This window comes from Centruroides sculpturatus, unplaced genomic scaffold (assembly GCF_000671375.1).
Source record: "Centruroides sculpturatus isolate CEXI.00-Female unplaced genomic scaffold, Cexi_2.0 scaffold465, whole genome shotgun sequence".
Lineage (NCBI taxonomy): Eukaryota > Metazoa > Arthropoda > Arachnida > Scorpiones > Buthidae > Centruroides > Centruroides sculpturatus.
The window spans coordinates 221161-243420 of NW_019384663.1; the positions used below are offsets into that span (position 1 = coordinate 221161).

The 22260-nt window shown below is 22.2% G+C and overlaps 2 protein-coding genes across 3 annotated transcripts in view; one reads left to right on the forward strand and one right to left on the reverse strand.

The window, feature by feature from the left end:
• The window catches only part of LOC111626601 (caspase activity and apoptosis inhibitor 1-like), a 176090-nt gene extending 160437 nt beyond the window's left edge, over positions 1–15653 (reverse strand). The window contains exons 1-2 of one of the 2 annotated variants that reach the window (XM_023370037.1): positions 15532–15652; positions 12124–12196 (exon numbers count right to left, since the gene is read on the reverse strand). The gene's annotated coding sequence lies outside the window, so the exon portion shown is untranslated. Of the gene's footprint in view, positions 1–12123; positions 12197–15531 lie in introns of both variants that reach the window. The other variant, XM_023370036.1, reaches the window with a different exon arrangement.
• Positions 15648–22260, forward strand: part of LOC111626599 (zinc finger protein 423-like) — a 50154-nt gene continuing 43541 nt past the window's right edge. The window contains exon 1 of the mRNA XM_023370034.1: positions 15648–15747. The gene's annotated coding sequence lies outside the window, so the exon portion shown is untranslated. The remainder of the gene's footprint in view (positions 15748–22260) is intronic.

The window sequence follows — 22260 nt, forward strand, 5'->3', positions numbered from 1 at the left end:
AAAATAAAAGTTTATATCGTCCTTTAATAAGCACAATAAAGTTAAAATTGATGTTAAAAATAACTCTTTAAAATAATGTCGGCGTCATAAACAGCGCTATTGTGCTTGTTGAAAAAGAACTGAGAGCACAATTTCAAGCTTTGACTCTCGAATTCAAATTAACAAATTGAAAAAGAGAATTGCAAATTACGACAAAATCGAATTTTTTAATCGGAAAAATGTATGGTTTTTGTGTACAAATCCGTTTACGCTTCTTCAATTTTATAAGCCGAAAAATATTCAATGCAATGCTACCCATAAAAGTTATATAATGAATTTTTTTTTCTTTCTTTCTTTCAGAATTGGACTATCATCAATATTAAAAATTTCTAAATTTTTTCGTTGTGTGTGTATGTGTATGTGTGTTTACGTGTATATGTGTGTGTTGTGATTATCGTTTGTACTTTCATATATTGAAGACAATTCCCAAATCAACGATTCTACCAAAAAGGTAAAGTAAATCAATTGCATTCTGTTTTATTAATTTTCAAATTCATTTAACTATTTTTTGATAAAATGTAGGAAAAAATACTTTTATGAATTAACATTTATAACGTGTAAGAAATTATTTTTATTTATTTAAATGACGGGTCAATGTATGAACGAAGAGAAGGAAAGGCGAGCAAACTAAGCCATTTCTTAAACGAAGGGAAAAAAGTTAGATCGATACTTGTAATGATTAGTTATCCATCTGGATATCCGATTTAATCAGCTTTATGTAAAAAATATGCCTTTTAATTGTTTAATTTCTATCAAGTTAATATAAAGTTTAATTATAAGCCTATTCCATACCGTATATAAATTAATCAAATTAGTTACTCTTATTTAGTAATGTTAATGCAATATCTAATCTTTAATCTTCGATCTTTAATGTAATAAAGGATTTTTTGAGATAAGAGAGTATTTTGTGTTTAGTTTCAATTAAATTACTGATGATATATCGGGGCCAGATTTTTAATTTACAGCTTGGCTGTTTTAATTTTATTGCATTAGCGAGATAACACAATTTTCATAATGTCTTATCTAAAACGAGATTAAAGTTTATTAAAAATACGATACATTATTATTAAATATACGTGTGTATGCACACAGTCCATTCTAACTAATATGGGATATGATTCACCCTTCAACTTTTGAAGGAAGTTTCGAAAATAAATTCCCATTCTTGTGTTACTTTTATAAATCGTCGTTTTATGGATGATGCAAGCACTGGAAAGCTCATTTTAAAGAATATTTATGCTTATTATAGATATGGACGACTCATTAATAAAACTTTGAAACCAATAACTCTTGACTATTATAGGAAAAATTTTATTGTTTTCAGTAATCATTGTAAAATGCATTACATATAAAAATTAACGATTCACCTGTAAGTAATAAAATTATATATTGGACACTGTTGAATTTTATTTAATAACAATTCAAATAAAATTTGATCATTAAAGTATAAAACCACATTAAACCCATCAATTTCGATAATCAAATGTACAGAATTTTGATTTTTAAAATTTAGCAGTTGTTGCCTGCATACAACCAATTATCAGCCTTCTCAGATAAAATTAAATTGGGTCGAATTTTAGGCTATTATTTTTTTTAATTAAAATGTTGCAAAAATCTTGCACGTATCAATAATTGATTTATCACGATATTTTTTCACTTATCATTGCAGATTTCATTAAATATTTTAGTTCCTAAAATTTGAAAAGACATTGATAGCGAATGTTAAAAATATAAATTTTAAAATCGTTCTTCGTTTTCTATTGCATGTAGATAAAGTAATCCCGCTTTTATATACTTGTCTTATAGTTTTAATAGAACTAATAACTACTAAAAAGCACCAAATATATAATTCCTGTAAGTAAAAACTATTAAGAAAGTATAAAGCTAAAAACTTTTTGTTTTTGGAGCTTCCATGAAACTTTGCTTGAGACTTTTTCAAGGAATATCGTAAGTTATTTAAAATCCAACGCCAATAAAAAAAAAAACATTTATTTAAAAAAACGCAAGCTAATTAATTTTCAGAATGCGCGTTTTTCAAAGTACTGAGATTATAGAGAATTAACTAATCGTATTCGGCGATACCGTAATATTTAAAATTACTACGAACACGAAACAGGTCAAGCTGTAAAAATCGACGCAACAACAAATGATTATTACAATGAAGAAATTATTTTTATCTCATCAATTATACTTCTGTAATATGCAAACAAATTCAATGATTATTTTGTTTAATGGTTTCTTTTGTTTGAAATTTTGATTGTCCTTTGGACGTGAACAAATGAGAACGCATTAAATAAACTGTCAATTTTTAGCTATCGGAAAAACAATAAATCCTGTTACACTGATTAAGTCAATAAATTTGAAGCAAAGTTATTGATTACGTGACAAATTTTTGTTAAATGTTAGGCATAGATACAAAGCAATGGATTAGTTGAATGACGCTATTTTATATTCATGATAATTAATATACACTTTACCCTTACGCCATCCCCTTTAAAAGCAACCTATCATCACACGCCATATACGATAAAGTATCACTTAGTATAGATCTTAGTAGAGCGTAAAGGCGGGCAAAACCCTCTAAATCTAGATACACACATTTTAATAATTACTTTCCTAAAAACTTTTATAATAATAATAAAAAATTTACAATTATCGAAAATATTCGCGGTATTCTCTAAACTAATTGAAATTGTAAATTTCCCGGAGTAATCAAAATAACAACAACACGATATATATTATGTCAAGGTTGCTGCATTTTTATCGTAAATAAAATATTCATAAAATAACTATAGGACTTTCGCTTAAAATATGTAATAGATACACAACTATTATCCATGTAAATCCGTTTCGTTTTAAAAATTTACGATGTTCCTGTATAATGTGTTTTGCCGTCGTATTTCATATTTAAAGTATTTTGTATCGCTAACTGTTGAGCTCCATTATAAAATACTACATTAGCCAAATATTTTATACTTATTAAAAAAAAGAAACCTTCCTATTTCTGCCTGCATTCGTTAAATTTTAAAAACTTCTCTGCGCGATGTATACATATATACATTCTCCTTCGTTAACCCATAAATTTATATAAATGTTTTTTCCCCAACTTAAAAAAAATTAATAATAAATAAAAAGCTAAAACCGCCGTTTGTCCTGACTTTTACATGTGTCATGCTTATTTTCGTCCCGCCATCTAGTGCCATAATTGAAAACTAAGTGCCATACATTAACATAATGGCATTTGCTAATATTTTGTTATAAAAAGTGAATGTAATCTCAATATTAAAATAATTTCGTTAAAAAAAATTAAGCAAATTATTTAATGTGGGTTTAACAATGATTACATACGTAACTACATTGGAAAAAGAGAAAACCAACTAAGAAAAATATTAAACCATTAATACATGTTATATTATTCATAGTTAAGAATATGAGTTTTTCTACGAGTTTTTATCGAATATTATATAATTCAAAGATTTAATTATGAAAATAAATATTTCGCTTTCATAATTACCGAAATGCAAGCTCAATCAATCGGTAAAACAGCAATTTATTCAGTTAAAAATCTATGATTTAATATTAAAGAACAATAGCTCATTAGTTTATCATTAAATTAATATTTCCATTTCTCTTTTACAGATTATTACTTCAATTGTAAATATTTTTCTGGGAATATTAAAAATTATCATCATATAAATGGGTTTATTTATTGATTTTTTGTGAAATGTAAGTAATATTTAATATTTTAAAATATTTTTAAAAATTTATTTAAATATTACTCTTAGTTAATTAATAAATGCAAAGAATACTTTTATAAGTTAGAAACGTATAAATTCTTTTATGGAGTTTCTAATAGGAAAGATGAAATGGTTTTTCTATGATCCTGAAACTTGGTAATATTCAGTGACACACATTATATATACTGTAATTAAATTAAACTAAAGCTAACAGATCTGTCAATTTACCAGAATCGCATTAGAAATTCTCCTATTTATTGTTATTTACTTTACAAGCTTTAAAACTTGCAAAGTATCGTGGATTTCCCGAAAAAAAAGCACTCGTGAAGGATATATATTCGATATTTTATACGTTGAAGTGCTCTAAGTCGAGTGTGATAAGTGACGTGATCCGTTTCTTTAAAGTAAATATAAACCGGTAAACTTCTATATTAACGCATTAACTTTATGCGTTAATATACGACTTAGAGAAAATAATAGCAAATTTCTAAAAAGAAGAGCGTTGTAGAAACGTCAGATTTAGACAAATGAAATATCTTATTAGANCATTTTAAAACTGTTTTAAATCATAAACTACACTTTTCATTTATGTAATTATTAAACTATTGCTTCAGGATCTGATGTACTGAATTTAAAAACTATTATCAAAATAAATGCAAAATTAAAATATTTAACAAAATGATTTAATATTCTTCTATGAAAATATACAACTATTATAATGTACTTACATAAAAATATCAATACATAAGCTTATTTTTCCATCAAGATAGTTAATAGTAAATTTATCATTCACACCACAAATAAATTAAATCTATAAATATATTGGTTTACATTGATAGCAAACTTATAAGAACAATTTTGATGAATATAAAATCTTTAAATTTCAATATTATTTACTGAAAAATTATATTTATAATAAAATAACAAAAAAATGTCACAATTCTGTAAACTAATAATTTTAGTAAAAATATTTAATTCCCTTTTCTACAATTGAAACAGATTATACATTATAAAAATAAGATCCTCTAAAACATTATTTACATAAAAAGATTTATTCTCAACTATCTTAAGAGAACATGAAATTATAAGAACAATAAGAGATACTGTATAATGCATAAAATATCACAAGACAAATATATTAACATAAAACGATTTTAAACAAACTAGTCATTATTAAAAATATACTTTTAATGTACAAACCATAGTTCAATTTCTTATGGAATCATTTAAGATATCAATTACATCTTAATTGTATGGAATAAAATACATCACTTAAGTCATAATTAAAATTATCATTGCTTAAATAAAAAAAGTTATAAATTATTCACAAAATTCAGAGGACATCTTTAATATGATAAAATATAAATTGCTGAATGTTTTCATTTTCAAAATAAATATTATCACTATGCAATGATGATGAACTATCAGTTGCAAAATTTCAATAAGTAAACAAAATAATTTTGTTGAATTTAGATTATTTAGAATTCAAATTATTATTGAAGTTTATTTTTCTATGATATCATATTTTACAAAATTTTCTACTTTTTATAAATTTTCATTTTTATATTTATGTGTCAGCAAAAATTTAATTATGAAATCAAATTTTTGCTTGCACATATAAACAAATTTTATATTACATAGAGTTATTGAATTGACTTTTGTTTTATATCTAATTTCAAAGTATTGCTCTAACAAATTATTACTAAATCTTTATATTGTATTCAGAATTGTTTTTATTAATAATGTCCAGTTTTGCCGTCGTATTTCATATTTAAAGTATTTTGTATCGCTAACTGTTGAGCTCCATTATAAAATACTACATTAGCCAAATATTTTATACTTATTAAAAAAAAGAAACCTTCCTATTTCTGCCTGCATTCGTTAAATTTTAAAAACTTCTCTGCGCGATGTATACATATATACATTCTCCTTCGTTAACCCATAAATTTATATAAATGTTTTTTCCCCAACTTAAAAAAAATTAATAATAAATAAAAAGCTAAAACCGCCGTTTGTCCTGACTTTTACATGTGTCATGCTTATTTTCGTCCCGCCATCTAGTGCCATAATTGAAAACTAAGTGCCATACATTAACATAATGGCATTTGCTAATATTTTGTTATAAAAAGTGAATGTAATCTCAATATTAAAATAATTTCGTTAAAAAAAATTAAGCAAATTATTTAATGTGGGTTTAACAATGATTACATACGTAACTACATTGGAAAAAGAGAAAACCAACTAAGAAAAATATTAAACCATTAATACATGTTATATTATTCATAGTTAAGAATATGAGTTTTTCTACGAGTTTTTATCGAATATTATATAATTCAAAGATTTAATTATGAAAATAAATATTTCGCTTTCATAATTACCGAAATGCAAGCTCAATCAATCGGTAAAACAGCAATTTATTCAGTTAAAAATCTATGATTTAATATTAAAGAACAATAGCTCATTAGTTTATCATTAAATTAATATTTCCATTTCTCTTTTACAGATTATTACTTCAATTGTAAATATTTTTCTGGGAATATTAAAAATTATCATCATATAAATGGGTTTATTTATTGATTTTTTGTGAAATGTAAGTAATATTTAATATTTTAAAATATTTTTTATAATTAAAAAATAGCATAATATAAAAGTCTTATTTCTTTAATCAATTTTGAAATTCTGTAAATATAGTTATATACAGAAATAATATTTTATTTTATTCAAAATAATAATTTTCCCTGTAAGTTAAACAGATATTATAGAAAAATAATAAATAGCAATAATTAAAAAAAAAAAATACATTTGTTAAAAGCAGTATGTGTATTTTATTCTTAACTAATTATTACTGATTATTAAAGAACTTTTGCAAATTATATTAAATTCTCGACTCAAAAAGTTTTATCCTTATTAATTTGATGTTCTGTTGCTATTCATTTTTCATAAAATCAAACCAAACAGAAATTTGATTTAAATAACAATTAAAATTGCCATAATTAAATACTAAAATTAAATTAAATATAATACTGATTGACTAACACGTAAAAAACATCAAAATCTGATCTTACATAGAAAAAACAAAAATTTTTGCTTAGCATATAGGTAATAATTATAATTTTCTATTAATAAAAATAATTTAATTTTTTCTCTACTAACAACATTGCTTTATTTAAATACAAGCAAATTCTATTATCTTCCATTTTAAAACTGTTTTAAATCATAAACTACACTTTTCATTTATGTAATTATTAAACTATTGCTTCAGGATCTGATGTACTGAATTTAAAAACTATTATCAAAATAAATGCAAAATTAAAATATTTAACAAAATGATTTAATATTCTTCTATGAAAATATACAACTATTATAATGTACTTACATAAAAATATCAATACATAAGCTTATTTTTCCATCAAGATAGTTAATAGTAAATTTATCATTCACACCACAAATAAATTAAATCTATAAATATATTGGTTTACATTGATAGCAAACTTATAAGAACAATTTTGATGAATATAAAATCTTTAAATTTCAATATTATTTACTGAAAAATTATATTTATAATAAAATAACAAAAAAATGTCACAATTCTGTAAACTAATAATTTTAGTAAAAATATTTAATTCCCTTTTCTACAATTGAAACAGATTATACATTATAAAAATAAGATCCTCTAAAACATTATTTACATAAAAAGATTTATTCTCAACTATCTTAAGAGAACATGAAATTATAAGAACAATAAGAGATACTGTATAATGCATAAAATATCACAAGACAAATATATTAACATAAAACGATTTTAAACAAACTAGTCATTATTAAAAATATACTTTTAATGTACAAACCATAGTTCAATTTCTTATGGAATCATTTAAGATATCAATTACATCTTAATTGTATGGAATAAAATACATCACTTAAGTCATAATTAAAATTATCATTGCTTAAATAAAAAAAGTTATAAATTATTCACAAAATTCAGAGGACATCTTTAATATGATAAAATATAAATTGCTGAATGTTTTCATTTTCAAAATAAATATTATCACTATGCAATGATGATGAACTATCAGTTGCAAAATTTCAATAAGTAAACAAAATAATTTTGTTGAATTTAGATTATTTAGAATTCAAATTATTATTGAAGTTTATTTTTCTATGATATCATATTTTACAAAATTTTCTACTTTTTATAAATTTTCATTTTTATATTTATGTGTCAGCAAAAATTTAATTATGAAATCAAATTTTTGCTTGCACATATAAACAAATTTTATATTACATAGAGTTATTGAATTGACTTTTGTTTTATATCTAATTTCAAAGTATTGCTCTAACAAATTATTACTAAATCTTTATATTGTATTCAGAATTGTTTTTATTAATAATGTCCATTTAATGATTAATTATATTAAATTAGTTAAGAAAATGAAAGTAAAAAGGAAATGGTTTCTATGAAAGATTTTTAACTTATATTTAAAAAATATAAATAAATATATAAACTATCTATGATTTCTATAATATTAAAATGTACAATAATCCACATTACTTACTATAATAATTAATATTTATATCAGTATTAAAAATAAGTAAAAATTAATAACAATCATTTAATGAAATTCAGTTTTCAATATGTAAAAAAAAATCAACTTTCTTATATTATAAAAATTTCATAAATATAAATCTAATATTTAAATAGTCATTTTTTTTCATGAAATAAATCTATAATCCTGGATTTTATCATCTTATGAATTTAAACAAGGTAGCTTTAAACAATGTAATAACAACTGATTTTTAATATTTGATTCAAATAATTTACTTTCTTTTAATAACAATATGGATTTCATTCAAAGGATATACAAAATTTCTAATTGTTTCAGAATTTATTTAACTTCAAAAATCATAGCTTCCAAATTAAATGAAAATAAATATATTTAGAAAAATTTTAAAGTTAGAATTTTCAGAAATGTTTTAAAATCAAGCAAACATGAATATTCAGTTGAATTTAAAATTCTATCAGATAATAAATATATAGTTTTAATAAATTTATTACTTGATAAAATTCCAAATGTAATTGAATGTACTTGTTTAATTTTTTTTAACCTTTAAATATTCTCTGTACTCAAATATCTTACAAACTCCATTCAAAATTCATTTATTTTTTATCAAATTATTTTATACAAACAGAAATGACATTCAATTATTTTATACAAAATTTATACAATAAAACTCACATAAAAGAAGTTTTCAATCTCTTTTTAGATTTTTATTTATTTAACATCAAACTGACAAATTAACTGTAATATCTGTGAAGGAATACATAGTTTCAAAAGCACATCAGTCTCTTTAGTTTATTGTATCCAAATGATTTGTTTAAAAATGGTATGAAATTAAATGGTTAGAGATATTTCATTTCTGTAGATATTTACATATCAATAAATTTTTAAATAGGATTGTGATTGCCATCATACTTTTAAAATTATATTTATATAAAATTTCACATTTCATATCAGGTCACTTACTATTTAATTAAATTAATAATAGTATTGTTCACAAAAAATTTATAGTTAGTTATTTATATTCATTATAATTTTAAATTAACTTTTTGAAATAAAAACAACTTAACAAAAAAAAACGTATCAATGTAACTTAAGTTACTTCCATTTGTCTTATCTTCTAGACAAAATGGAAATTTTAATATCAAGAAATATTTTTAATTATAAAAAGATGTTTATTCCAAATTTAGTTTGTCTCAAATTAAAGATATTAACAAAGAAAAACATTTTATGTTTGTAGTTATAATAAATTTTATTTAATTTCAAAATCACAAGTTATATTTTAGGTTATAACTTTTTCTGAAAAGACAAAGTTGAAACAAATTTTTTTATAATGTTTTGATTGAATTATTGTTTAAAATTTTGTATATCATTCATAAGACTATGTAATTTTAAGCTGTTAGAAAATATATTACTATATTATTTTAATTACTTATACATGTTAGAGAAATTAGTAGAAAAAATTAATGATTTACAATATGACAGAAAAGTATAATAATTATTTCTATTCTAATTTATAAAATTATATTATTTGAGTTAGCTTTTCATAATTTGTATTCTTAGATATGTTTTCAATATACATCTAATATTACAAAACAACAAGTTTTCTAAAGAAATTCTTAAAATTATAATATATCTAAAATATTTTTAGATGATATTTAATCCATCTTTAGAAGCTTATGTAATAATTTTCATAAAACACTTAGATCTGTCAATGATAAAATGAATTAAGCTAAAGAATTATTTTATAAGATTAAATGCATTCTTAAATATATAAATATTCTATAATAAATATATATTCTGCAATACATGTGATTAATTCTTCTTACCCAGTACGTAAACACTTCTCATTGATATAATGCATATACAGTGGTACCTCAGGTTACAAACGCCCCAGCATACGAAATTTTCAGGATATGACATGAAATTCGAACATATTTTTGCTCCACGATACGAACAAAATCTCACCATACGACGTTACATTAGTTCGCATTTTTCATTTGTTTTTCTTACTACAGTTATTTTTTTTAATGTATTACTTGGCTTTAATTTGAGTATGTTTTTCGCGTTGGAACGAATTATTTGGTTTTACATGTAATCGTATGGGAAAAGATGATCCACCTTACGACATTTTCATGATACGATCTCAGTTTCGGAACGGATTAATTTCGTATCCTGAGGTNATAAATTTGTGTAAAAATAATTGTGGGAAAGTGGGGCAAGAGCTAGGGTTTTGCTACAATAATTAATAATCTATTAGAAAATATTGTCAAAACATCTCTTTAATTATTCTAGATTTAAAAAATCATCGAAAAAATTGTATAGAACGAAATTAATAGGTTATAGAAGGAATTTTTCGAAAGAAATAAATATTTGCAATCTAGTCCCACCTATGGTGCAAGATGGCACAGAGACCGGGATAAGAGTGCACAGGAAAATGTTTTATTAGAAGTATAGAAAGGGTAGAAAAAGTCTTGATTGGCGATGGATGGATGGTTTGGTAAAAAAAAAAAAAAAAAAAAAAAAAAAAATTCTTGTCTTCAAAAATCAAAATCAATTTAACATAAGCATATAAATTTAAGTAGAATGAACTATACAAAAATACTCAAATTTTTAAAATACTAATATGCAAAACATCTAAAATTGATAAAAGACAAGTTATAAAACACAATTATTAAAAATTTATATTTCTTATTGAATAATATTTATATATTTTAGAATATTCAAAATTAGAATCCATAATAAAAGTAAAATTTCCATAATTTGTTGTTTTATAATTTTAGAATATGTCAAAACTTTCCATTTTTATAAGTAATTTTATTAATTTATTAAGTTTAAATAAGTAATAAGTAATATAGCAAATGAAAATATAATTAAAAAGTAAAGTTAAATAATAACCAAAATTGCAAAATCTTCTCTAAGTAATTTCTAAGTTAATCTGAAATCTAAAAAACAAATTAGGTAAAGTTACTGTTTCAGAATAACATGAGTAATTAGGCAACATTTTTAATTTAATTAATTAACAGTTTAAAAATGCTTTTGAAAAGACTGACTTGAAATAGATTTAAATCTTATTCTGAGCCAATCTTTTTCATAGAAATTGAGCTTTATATTCCAAAGCTCAATTTAATGTCATTAATTCTTGAATTTTAAGAGTTCAAAACAATATTTGGATTCTTAAAAAATATTTATTATCTTGAATTTTCAAAACATACATAGCTGCTATGAATTATGATTTACAGAATCCACTATACTAGGTTGTAAAAACATTTATAAAATTTTTAGATATATATAAATTGGAAAGATTTTGCAAGAAATTAAATTGTCATCAATTAAATACAAATTTCTTCAATTAGAAATTCAATTACAGAATTTTTTATTTCTGTATAAATGTCATTTTTAAGTTAAATTGAATTAAAAATAAAAAAGTAAAAGTATATATATATATATAAAACATTATATTATTATTACAGCTTTATTTATAATAAAAACTGATTAATTTATATATTCATTAAATAGTCCACATGTAAATTTTTAAATATTGCAATATTATATGATAAACTACAATAACTTTCTAATGAAGACGACATGTTTTTCTCACGTGAATTCTGCATGTGAAATAATAAAAACAACTTTATAATATCATATAAAGATATTTTTGGTAATTTATTTAATTAAAATGTCATCATCAAAAATTGAAGTTTTAATATTTATCATTTGCACATAAACAGAAAAATTTTAAAATAGCATCTAATAATTTGTACTAGTATCAGCATATTCCCACTTACATGGAATGAATATCATCTCAAAACTTTTCTGTAATTTTTTTAGACCATTGTTAAAAAGTATCAGCCACCTGAACTAGAAAATTATTACATGTTAGAAATATAAAAAGTAAATTAAATACACAATTTAGAATTAGAATAAAAACATATGATTTATCATTGATTAAAAATGCAATTACAATTTTCTTAATAACTAAATATAAATTGGGTTCTTTAGTATTTAAGTTTAGTCTTCTATATTCTAAGTATAGTATTTAAGATTCAAACTTTTCTGTGTTCTTCAATCTAAATCTCAATTAACTTAAAAGCATTATTAATTAACAAAATTAAAAAATTAGCATTAATATTAATAGGTCTATACATCTATTCAGATATTAAGAGAGCTGTAGAAAAAAAAAATATTTTAAAAATGAAAATTTCAATAATCAAAAAATGCATTAAATGTATAAATTTGTAATATCTTTGTATTACAAATTAGTTAAAATTTCAGTAGAAAACTCTATTAGTTTTCTTAATACATAGTTCTTGATTTGTAGCTGTTAATTTGATGTTAATTTATAAAATTTAGTTTTGAAACAGTGTACATATCCATTTCAGTTCATCTACCACTTATTTTATTAATGATGATAAGCTATAATACAATTTATTATTTATTTTCAATTACTCTGAATTATTTAAGAAATATAAAAAAAATTGTTTGTCAATAATTGAAAAAGTCATAATTGGATTGTTAAAATAATAATTAAATATTTGAAAAATTATCTTCAAATCATTAAAAAATAAAAAAAATCATTATAATGTTAACAAATTACTCTATAATAAAACAAATTTTGACTGATAAACATTTCACTAATTATTTTTAATAAAATGAAATTATTCCTTCAAAAATCAAGGTTCTTTTCATAATTATTATTGTTATATCATTCTTTAAAATCCTTAACAGCAATAAATTCAATTTTTTTAAATAAAATTTTTAATGATCACCTATTGACTAGCATTATATAATAAATAAAGAACCATTTAAATTAATCAATTCAATTGATTAATAAAATAAATTACTTTTATAAAGATTAAATGAAAATAAAGGCATATAATTTATCACATTAAAATTAATTACAATAATTGACAACAAATTTGAAGTTTGTTTATTATTTATTATTTAAGTTTTTTAGTATAAAATATTTTTATCTTTGAAAGTTAAAAATAAAAATAAACATTAAGAATTCAAGATAAGTTAAAACAGTCTATGAAAAATTTATAAATGCAGTAATAAATATGAATTAAGATATTATTGTCAATAAATAATATGTTATGAAATAGAGTTTTGTTGGGAATGCTTCCAACCCAAGAGAATCAATTCATCTCAATTATGAATAATGAAATCTTTGAAATAAAACAAAAATTCATTTTTGTATATTTTTCAATTTTACTTTGACAATACATTATCTAATTATATCAGATTTAGTAAGTAGGCCTACAACTTATCACTATAAATGGATTAGAATGTAATCTAGTATGAATAAAAAAATTATTGAAGAATATTTTAGTTAATTGTAAAAATAAAATCATGTCAAAATAAATTATTGTTATTATGTTTTCATTATAATTTGATAGAATTAGTAATGAAATAATTTGTTTAAAACTTGTAGTTCACACTTGTTCTTTTCAATTTATTTTTAAAATTTATAATAAATATTGCAGCCTAACAATCAAACTTTTAAAATCAAAATCTTTATTATAATACAAGTACATTCTTTCACATCAATCAATCATTTATTTAATTCAACATATATTTATTTGATAATTAGATGTTATAGATTCCTGTACAAATATATATATATATATATATATATAACAATTGTTTGTTGAGCCGTCTTGAATCTTTCGTAAGTCCTACATACAGCTTTATTTTTATTATTTACTTTTCTAACTCCATACATAACATGGAATAAAAGATATATTTAAAATTATAATACTAAATGTGTAAATTTACTTTGATATTATAAATGAAATTATAATAAAATAGGTTATATATTACGTCGATTTGTCTTGAAATNCGTACATAAACAGTGTCGTAATTCGCCAAGTGCAAATCAGCAAATTCGTAAAATTTTTGTTTATTTTGAACAATCCGGATAATCGAAAATCCGGATAATAGAGGTCCGGATAATGGAGGTTCTACTGTATTTCTAAAGCAGGGTCTGTTTAATTATTATTAATCTTCTTAAAATATAAAATACCATGTACAGTGTAATATTTAGGATAAAATTAAATGAAGATAAACTTCTATAATGGAACTGGCACAGTGTAATGCTCATGCCACAAACCAAAACAAAGCATTGGCACAGCAAAGTACAAGGGTACTACAGCCCACCAAATTCAAAAGCAGTTTCAAAATTCCTTTTCTGGAAGCCAAATAACTGACTCATTACTGTATAATTTAAATATTTAAACATCTTACCATATCTTTATTTTTCAATGATATATATATATATGAAATATAATTATATGTATATAATTGAAAAATGAAGATATGCTAAGATGTTTTAGAATAAGTTACTAATATAATATAATGAATAAAATCTGGTTTGTGAAATGCTTGTAAAATTTATATAAAATAATTTGGGATATGAAAGAATTAAACAGAAAGGAAGATCTCTAGTAGATATGGTCTATCTGAAAATTCAGTTATTAAATTTAAAATGTCATTTAAATATTTTCTCTCTATATGGTTATCTTAATATAAAATAGATTGACAGATTCTTACTGTCATTCATAAGAAATATATGAACAGTAAAATTTGTTAAATATAAAATATTAAACTTCAACAACTATTTAAACTTCAACAACTAAACAGCAGCTTTTATTATTTAAAATTAAAGGAAACACATCACACCATAAATTAATAATACTTCTAAATAAATTTCACTCTTATGAATCAAAAACTTATTACAAAATAAAGATCTATATGTTTAACATTTGTTTATTCAAACAGGTAAAATGTGTATGTTTACATTGTACATTGTGTGCATTTTAAAATACCAATAAATATTTCACATGTATTTTATTAATCTTTATTGTAAACAATTTTCTGTTGTGTAAATATATAAGGATTTTGTATTATTCTTATTTGCTTTATCAATCTTATTGATTGATATTTGAATTCAATGTATTTGCCACAGCTCACCGGTTATGTGCGGCATTCATTTATTTATTGTTTTCAAAAATGTTTAAGGTTCCAACGTATTGAAAATCAATGATTTTATTGTCAAAACAAATAATGCGAAATCATTGCAGAAGTAAACTAATCAAAATCACACATCATCTGAAACTAAGCCTAGTTTCTTCCAATTGCATATTCATTTGTTTAATTATACATTCTAAGAAAAAATTTATCTGTTTTATACTCACCCGAAACTTATAACAAACACCAATTAATATTGTAATCTTTACCAATTTGAATATAATTAGATATTAATTTGAAATGGTCAGCCTGCAATAGACGAATACTTCGCCATATTGTCTGATTACACGCGATGCATTGTGGGTCGCACACGCGCAAAGCGTGTTAGGTGACTGCTTGCAAACCAACATGGCTGCCGTTTGGTGTCAACTATGAGATGTTGTGTAAGTAATCAGTGTTTGTTTACTATTCATGACGCATCGGTTAGGTTTTTATATCGTAAAATATCAATTTTATCTGCTAGATAACATGCAATGTAGTTTTCGTCGGTTGAAAGGCGTTGATTTTTGCCAATTCCTCGAAGAGTCGGAGATGTGCTATCGATGTGTTGTTCTGATATAGCGCGCGTCGAGCATCGGACTCATGTAGCGGTATTTAAGGTTGACGGACGGTGTGTTTCATCAAAATTGCCTCAGCATCACTGTCTTTTGCACAAAACTAATGAATTACAGTTGATTATATTTTTTCACCTCGTTTTACTCTAAACGCAAAAATTTGCTTAAAAATTAGAATTATTTTCCGTCTTTTCATTCCGCTAAAAAAATATATATATATATATTAATTAATATATCAAANCAAGATTTTTGCAGTTAAAAATACTACTAAAAAAGTATAATTTTTTTGAATTATTGGTGAAGTTAAATTACAATACTCAAATAAAACTTGAAATTTGAAAAATGTTATATTAAATCTTACTGTTATGATTTGCACATACATATATAATATAAAAATTATCATACATTAAATTTATAGAAATAATATAAAAACTGTATAATTAAGAAATAAATAAATTTTAAATTTCAGATAGTTTGAATATTAAAATTATTCTTGAATCTTATTAAAAAGACTCCACTTTTATTGATATATGAGCATACCACTTCTTAAGTTTATTATAAAAACATTAAATTATATAAAATGCAAATTTGATATATATCAATTTATAACTTTAATTACAACTTTAACAATTAATTAATAACTTTAACATTTTTATATTTCTTGAGGTCATAATTAAAACCTTTGCTACATTAATTATTTGCATAAATTTATTTTTATTGTAATATTTTATAAAATAAGAATTATTTTATAGTAATGTAAATGTTACACACATTCATTACTAGGTAACATTTGTAACTATGAAATACTGAATTTCCCAGAAAAAAAAAGTATTTTTTAGATTTTATAAGTATACTATTTGTCCAAGTATTCAAAATCATGCTGTTTATATATTCATATTTTAAAAGGCTTATTATGTGGTAACTAATAGAAGATATAAGAAACAAGGAACAGTAATATACCATAATTATTTGTTATAAAATAAAATCAAAAATGAAGATATCAAAAAAGCAATTTATAAAGTAAATCAATTTTTATCATTATTATTACTGATTATATATGATCTAAACAGTAACAGAACTGTTTGATATGGTAATGTAAATCTAAATGCAAAATATTAAGAATAAATTAATGACTTCCTATTTCTTAAATTCTACAGATTTTGGCTGAAATTTATTTAAAGTCATTTTAAGAAAATACATATATTTAAAAAAATATTTTATACAAAAATAACCAATGTTAATATTTTCCATAACTCTCTATCAAAAGCTATATTGGTCTACTTTTTCATTTGAATAATATTGGTTTTCACAAAAAAAAAAAAAAAAAAAAATTTCNTACAATTGTCTTTTATATGTTGCACTTAGATGCTCAACATCTCATATTATAATCTCAATTTTAATATCAATCATTTAATTTGAATTTTTTTTATTCTAAATTTTAAAATTTGTTTTTAAATAGCTGCAAATAATTTTTTATAGCATAAAATTACAGATTATAAAATATCTCATATTTTATTCCAGTAAAAGTATATTTTTCATTGTTAGTAAATATTAATAATAATTTTGACTATAACAGCAGTATGCTTGTACTAAAAAAATGTAGTTTTTTCAAATGTGTTTTTATTTTTGATATAAGATTATCAAAAAGTGTATAGTTGTATAGTTGTTATTCTTCATTAAACTTTATACTATATTATATATTAAAATTAACATAATTTAATATATTATTTTAAAAATTAATTTTATTTATTTGCTGCAATCATACTAAAACTGAATTTCACTTAAGAAGTTAGCATACCTTACATGAAATGTTTTTATTTGCTAAATTTCAACATTTGCATTTATCATACATTTTTATAGGGTAAAAAAATATGAACACAATTACTAAATATGTATGTCTTTAAATTTAAAATTTTAAACTTTAAAAAATTTTAAGATTAAATTATATTTAAAATAAAAATAATTCATAAAAAGTCTTTTAAAAATTTAGAAAATTTAACTAAGAATTTTAAATTTATCTCAGAAATTAAGAATATAGTATAAAATGTTAATTAGCTTTATGAACTATTCAAAACTGATATCAGCTAATATTCATTTACTTTAATTTTCTTAATATATATTTTTATATTCACTTAAATATTTCTAAAATGTTATATTTAAATACAGAATATCATACTTGCCAAACTTATATTATAGATTTGTCTAGATATGACTTGATAACTAGGAAAAGATGATGTTGGAATACAAAGGCTGAGAAATAAAAACACAATATGTAGAATGATTGTCGAAAAAATTTGCAGCACTTTTAACCATTTATTGAATCTTTATTTTTTTTTACAATACTAGGAAGCTGAATGGCCAAGGCAATTAAGACATTAGCTCTGGAGGGACTGGGTCAAATCTGGATAGGTCAAAAAACTTCAGGACATTATTGGTGGGTCATCCTAGATATGTGAGATCCTGTCCCTTACCACTCAAATGCTCCATTCTGGGCCTGGCCAAACTCATGAAAAATTTGATTAAAAAGATCCTCTTAGTGACTACAGAGCAAAAAGTCCCAAAAATAAAAATGTGGTTAGGGATGCAGCAATTCAAATCCAATGACAAACTAATTCATGGCATTTGTGGATGGCTGAACTCCAGGTGGCAAACTCNGGCATTTAATAGATTTCATGTAATCAATATAAATGTATAAAAGCCAAAACTAAATCTAATTTTTACTCAAATCATTTAAAATTTATAATTTAAAATAGCAAGTCAAATTGATATCTTATGTCAAAATATCAAATTACTTATATTTGGTGAGATAAAGAGATAAAAGTTTTAACTTCATTCTATTATTAGCTTTTGCAAAAAATATAGCAATATTATATATAATATCTCATTTATGTTTTCTTTTATATCTATTCCAGTGATACAAATATTTAAACCATTAGCCTGAATACAATCATAAATTCAGAGCCTTTATGATTTTAATTAATAAAATAGTTTCATTTTTGATTAAAACTACTAAATTATAATATGTTTATTTATGGATTTAAATTTGTTTAATCTCAGAAGTATTTTGAACTTTTTAATTTATTGGTAATTTACATATTAAATTTGAAACAAGACTAATAAATTTTAAAAATTTTATTCTGTTATAATTATTATATTTGTTAATAAATAAGTTATTAATAAAGATAAAGTCAATATACTAAAGGATCTGAAGTTCTAAATAACTTATTATAGGATATGTATGGAGTTTCAGATCTATTTTCTTTATTTTTTGCTTCATCTCTCTTAGTATTTATTAAGAGATAAAATAATTATGGCAAAAATACAGAAAGAACTGTTGTACTTTTCCTAAATTTTCTTTTAAATTCTATAAATAAGATATGTTATCAATGAATTAAAAAGTTTAAAAATACTATAACAATTAAACAAATCTGGTTCTTAGAAACCTTTTCAAAATCTTAGCTAATGAATTATCATAATATTTATATTAAAAGAATTAAATTATATAAAACATTTTAATTCTTAGTTTTATCCAGATATTTTTCTTAAAGATATCAAAAATTGAAGTTATATTTTGAATATTTTATCTTGAACCAAAAATATCTAGTTGAAGATCACACTTCAAAGGATCATTTCTGAAGCAGTTGATATTTGTCATATTTAATGTTGAGTGTAAGTAGGCAGCTTGCATAGCTTGTAATTTATGCCAGGAAGCCTGAATCAAGGAAGCAAAAAGATTTGTTATTGCAAATTTGTTTGAAGATAAAAATATTAATTATTGCAATGTTGTTTAACAATCTTCATTGCATTGCTGGTTTTTCTGGACATGGTACATTTATTTAACAATTAATAATATATGTATCATTTTTATGTTGTAATGTGTAGCATAAATCTATACATATTGCCTTCCACTAGTAATTATTACAATACATTGTAACTTAAATTCAGTAACAAATTTTGCTAATATGAACTAGAATTTTTCATTTAGAATGGTCTTTTTAATTTAATATTTTCAATTTGATTTGTTCTATGTACAGTACTTCAATTGAAAATCTATCATATACAATGTATTTAGTATTATTTGTGATATACAATGCTGAATTGCTATTCTGTTATATATGACCATTTCTGTATATTTCAACCAAAATTTTTTAAATGTAGAATATGTTGGAAAAAGCCATATACTATATCTAGAATATATGAATAATAGAATGGAAAAAATCTTAAAATATTTTGTTGCTGAAAACAGAATAAAGTTTTTCAAAAAAAAAAAATTAATTTAAAATTGAGGAAAATAGCAAAATTTATTTAAAATTATGTTATTATTATGTTGACGAGGGAGTGCTTTGTATTTGTTTTAAAATTGTCTATAAAGATAGTTTCAAGCAGAAATGAATTAAACATTGTTGAAGATTTTTTCTTAGAATAATAGAACAATTACAATTTTTCATGCTATATATTTCAAATTGTCATTAGTACAAATTATATTAATGTTATTTCAGATTTGAAGGAGTTTTATGAAAGCAAACAAGAAAAATATATTACTAATGCTCATTATTTTCTTTAATATTAATATTTTAAATTTTTTGCTAAAATTCATCTATAATATAGGCCTCTATATTCTATTATAATTCTGAAGATGTTTTAAATTTAATATTTGTTCAGTATTACTTTTGACATATTCATATAATGCATTCCTACACAAAGACTTTTTGGGATATAATGCCTTAAAAACCTCAAAATTGCACCTTTTCTAGAATGAAACAATTTAAAATTATAAACAGAAAAGTTAAATTTACAAAAGATGCTTCAAATATCTCTCTGAAGATGAAATTATAATTTATACTGGTAGTTTTTATACTGATGTAGATCTAAGAAACTATGAAATGGTTGTTTTCTAAAAGTATTCATTCCAGCATTAGATTTGATTTATTTGATTTAAATTCAATTTATTTGAATGATTTGATGCTGAATTTTAAAAATGTTTATCCTAATTAAAAATTTTCCATCCATACAGACTTATTAAAAGTATTAAGTTGTTCATTTTCTAAGTCTGTTTTTAATGAAAATGGAACTATTAAGATTCATAGTTAAGTTTATACACTGTTTTAGACAAATTTTAAAACAACCTCATAAAAAAATATACTGAAGAAAATATTTTTTTATATATCTGTTGGATAGAACCTTGGTAAATTGATCACAATAAATGTTTGATCAGTAAGTAATTAGTAACATATATGGTCTGTAATAGGAATCAAAAACTATCAGTTTAGCTCACCTTCATAGTAGCCAATAAATCACAATATTTTAATAGAAAGTTTAGGCTAGTTTTTCAAAAGTAGGTTACATTGATAACTAAAAAACAAGCTATTTTTCACTTTAAAATTTTTAACTTTATTAAACTGATATTTTCAAATATTTGATAAATTTTAAAAAATAAAATTTCAATTTAAATTTTATGATTTGTATAATAAAAAAAAAGATAATACAGTACATACAAATACTTGTCTTAATACCCAATTTTGTCTTATAAAGAGACATTTATAAAATTTATTATGGTCTTTAAACTTTTTTGTTTTCGTACAAGAAGAGTTTTGTTATAATAAAAAGATAAAATGTTATCCAATTAGAAAATTATTTACACATTTAACTATTAAATTACATTTAGTTTGATTTAATAAAAATCTAAATGAAAATACATTTTTATGAATAATTTCATGATATTTTATGAAATAAAAATTATTTGCTATAATTTATAAGCATTAGTTTCACTTATTATTTACAATTTTTAATTTAATAATTGATGTAAATAATTATTGATATTAATTTAAACCTAAAAATGCTTTTAGTGTGTATCATATATGATACACACTAAAAGCATTTTTAGCTTTAAATATATATAACATTTACCTAGGCATCAAATGTCCTGAATTAGGTAGGACAGTCCTGCCTTTTAATATGTTGTCTCGATTTTAAAAATATTCTGATTTTAAACTGTTTGAAAAATGTCTTGCTCTTGGACTGTTTCATAATTATATTCAAAAACAACAAATAATTACATGAATTGTAAATAAAAAATGAATATTATAGTATCAAAGTTATACTATACTATTCATCTTTTACTTACAATTAATATCCAATTTATAGAAACAATAGTCCAATTGACAATTTATTTTCCAGTCTGTCATTTGAAATCAGTTACAGTAGAGCATCGATTATCTGACTCAATTGGGGACTCGGGTTGGTCGGATAACTGAAAAAATCGGATAATCAAAAAGAATGAAAAATACATTATAAGTATAGTATATTAGCATATTAGTATATCCCATGTAATTAGTATATTAG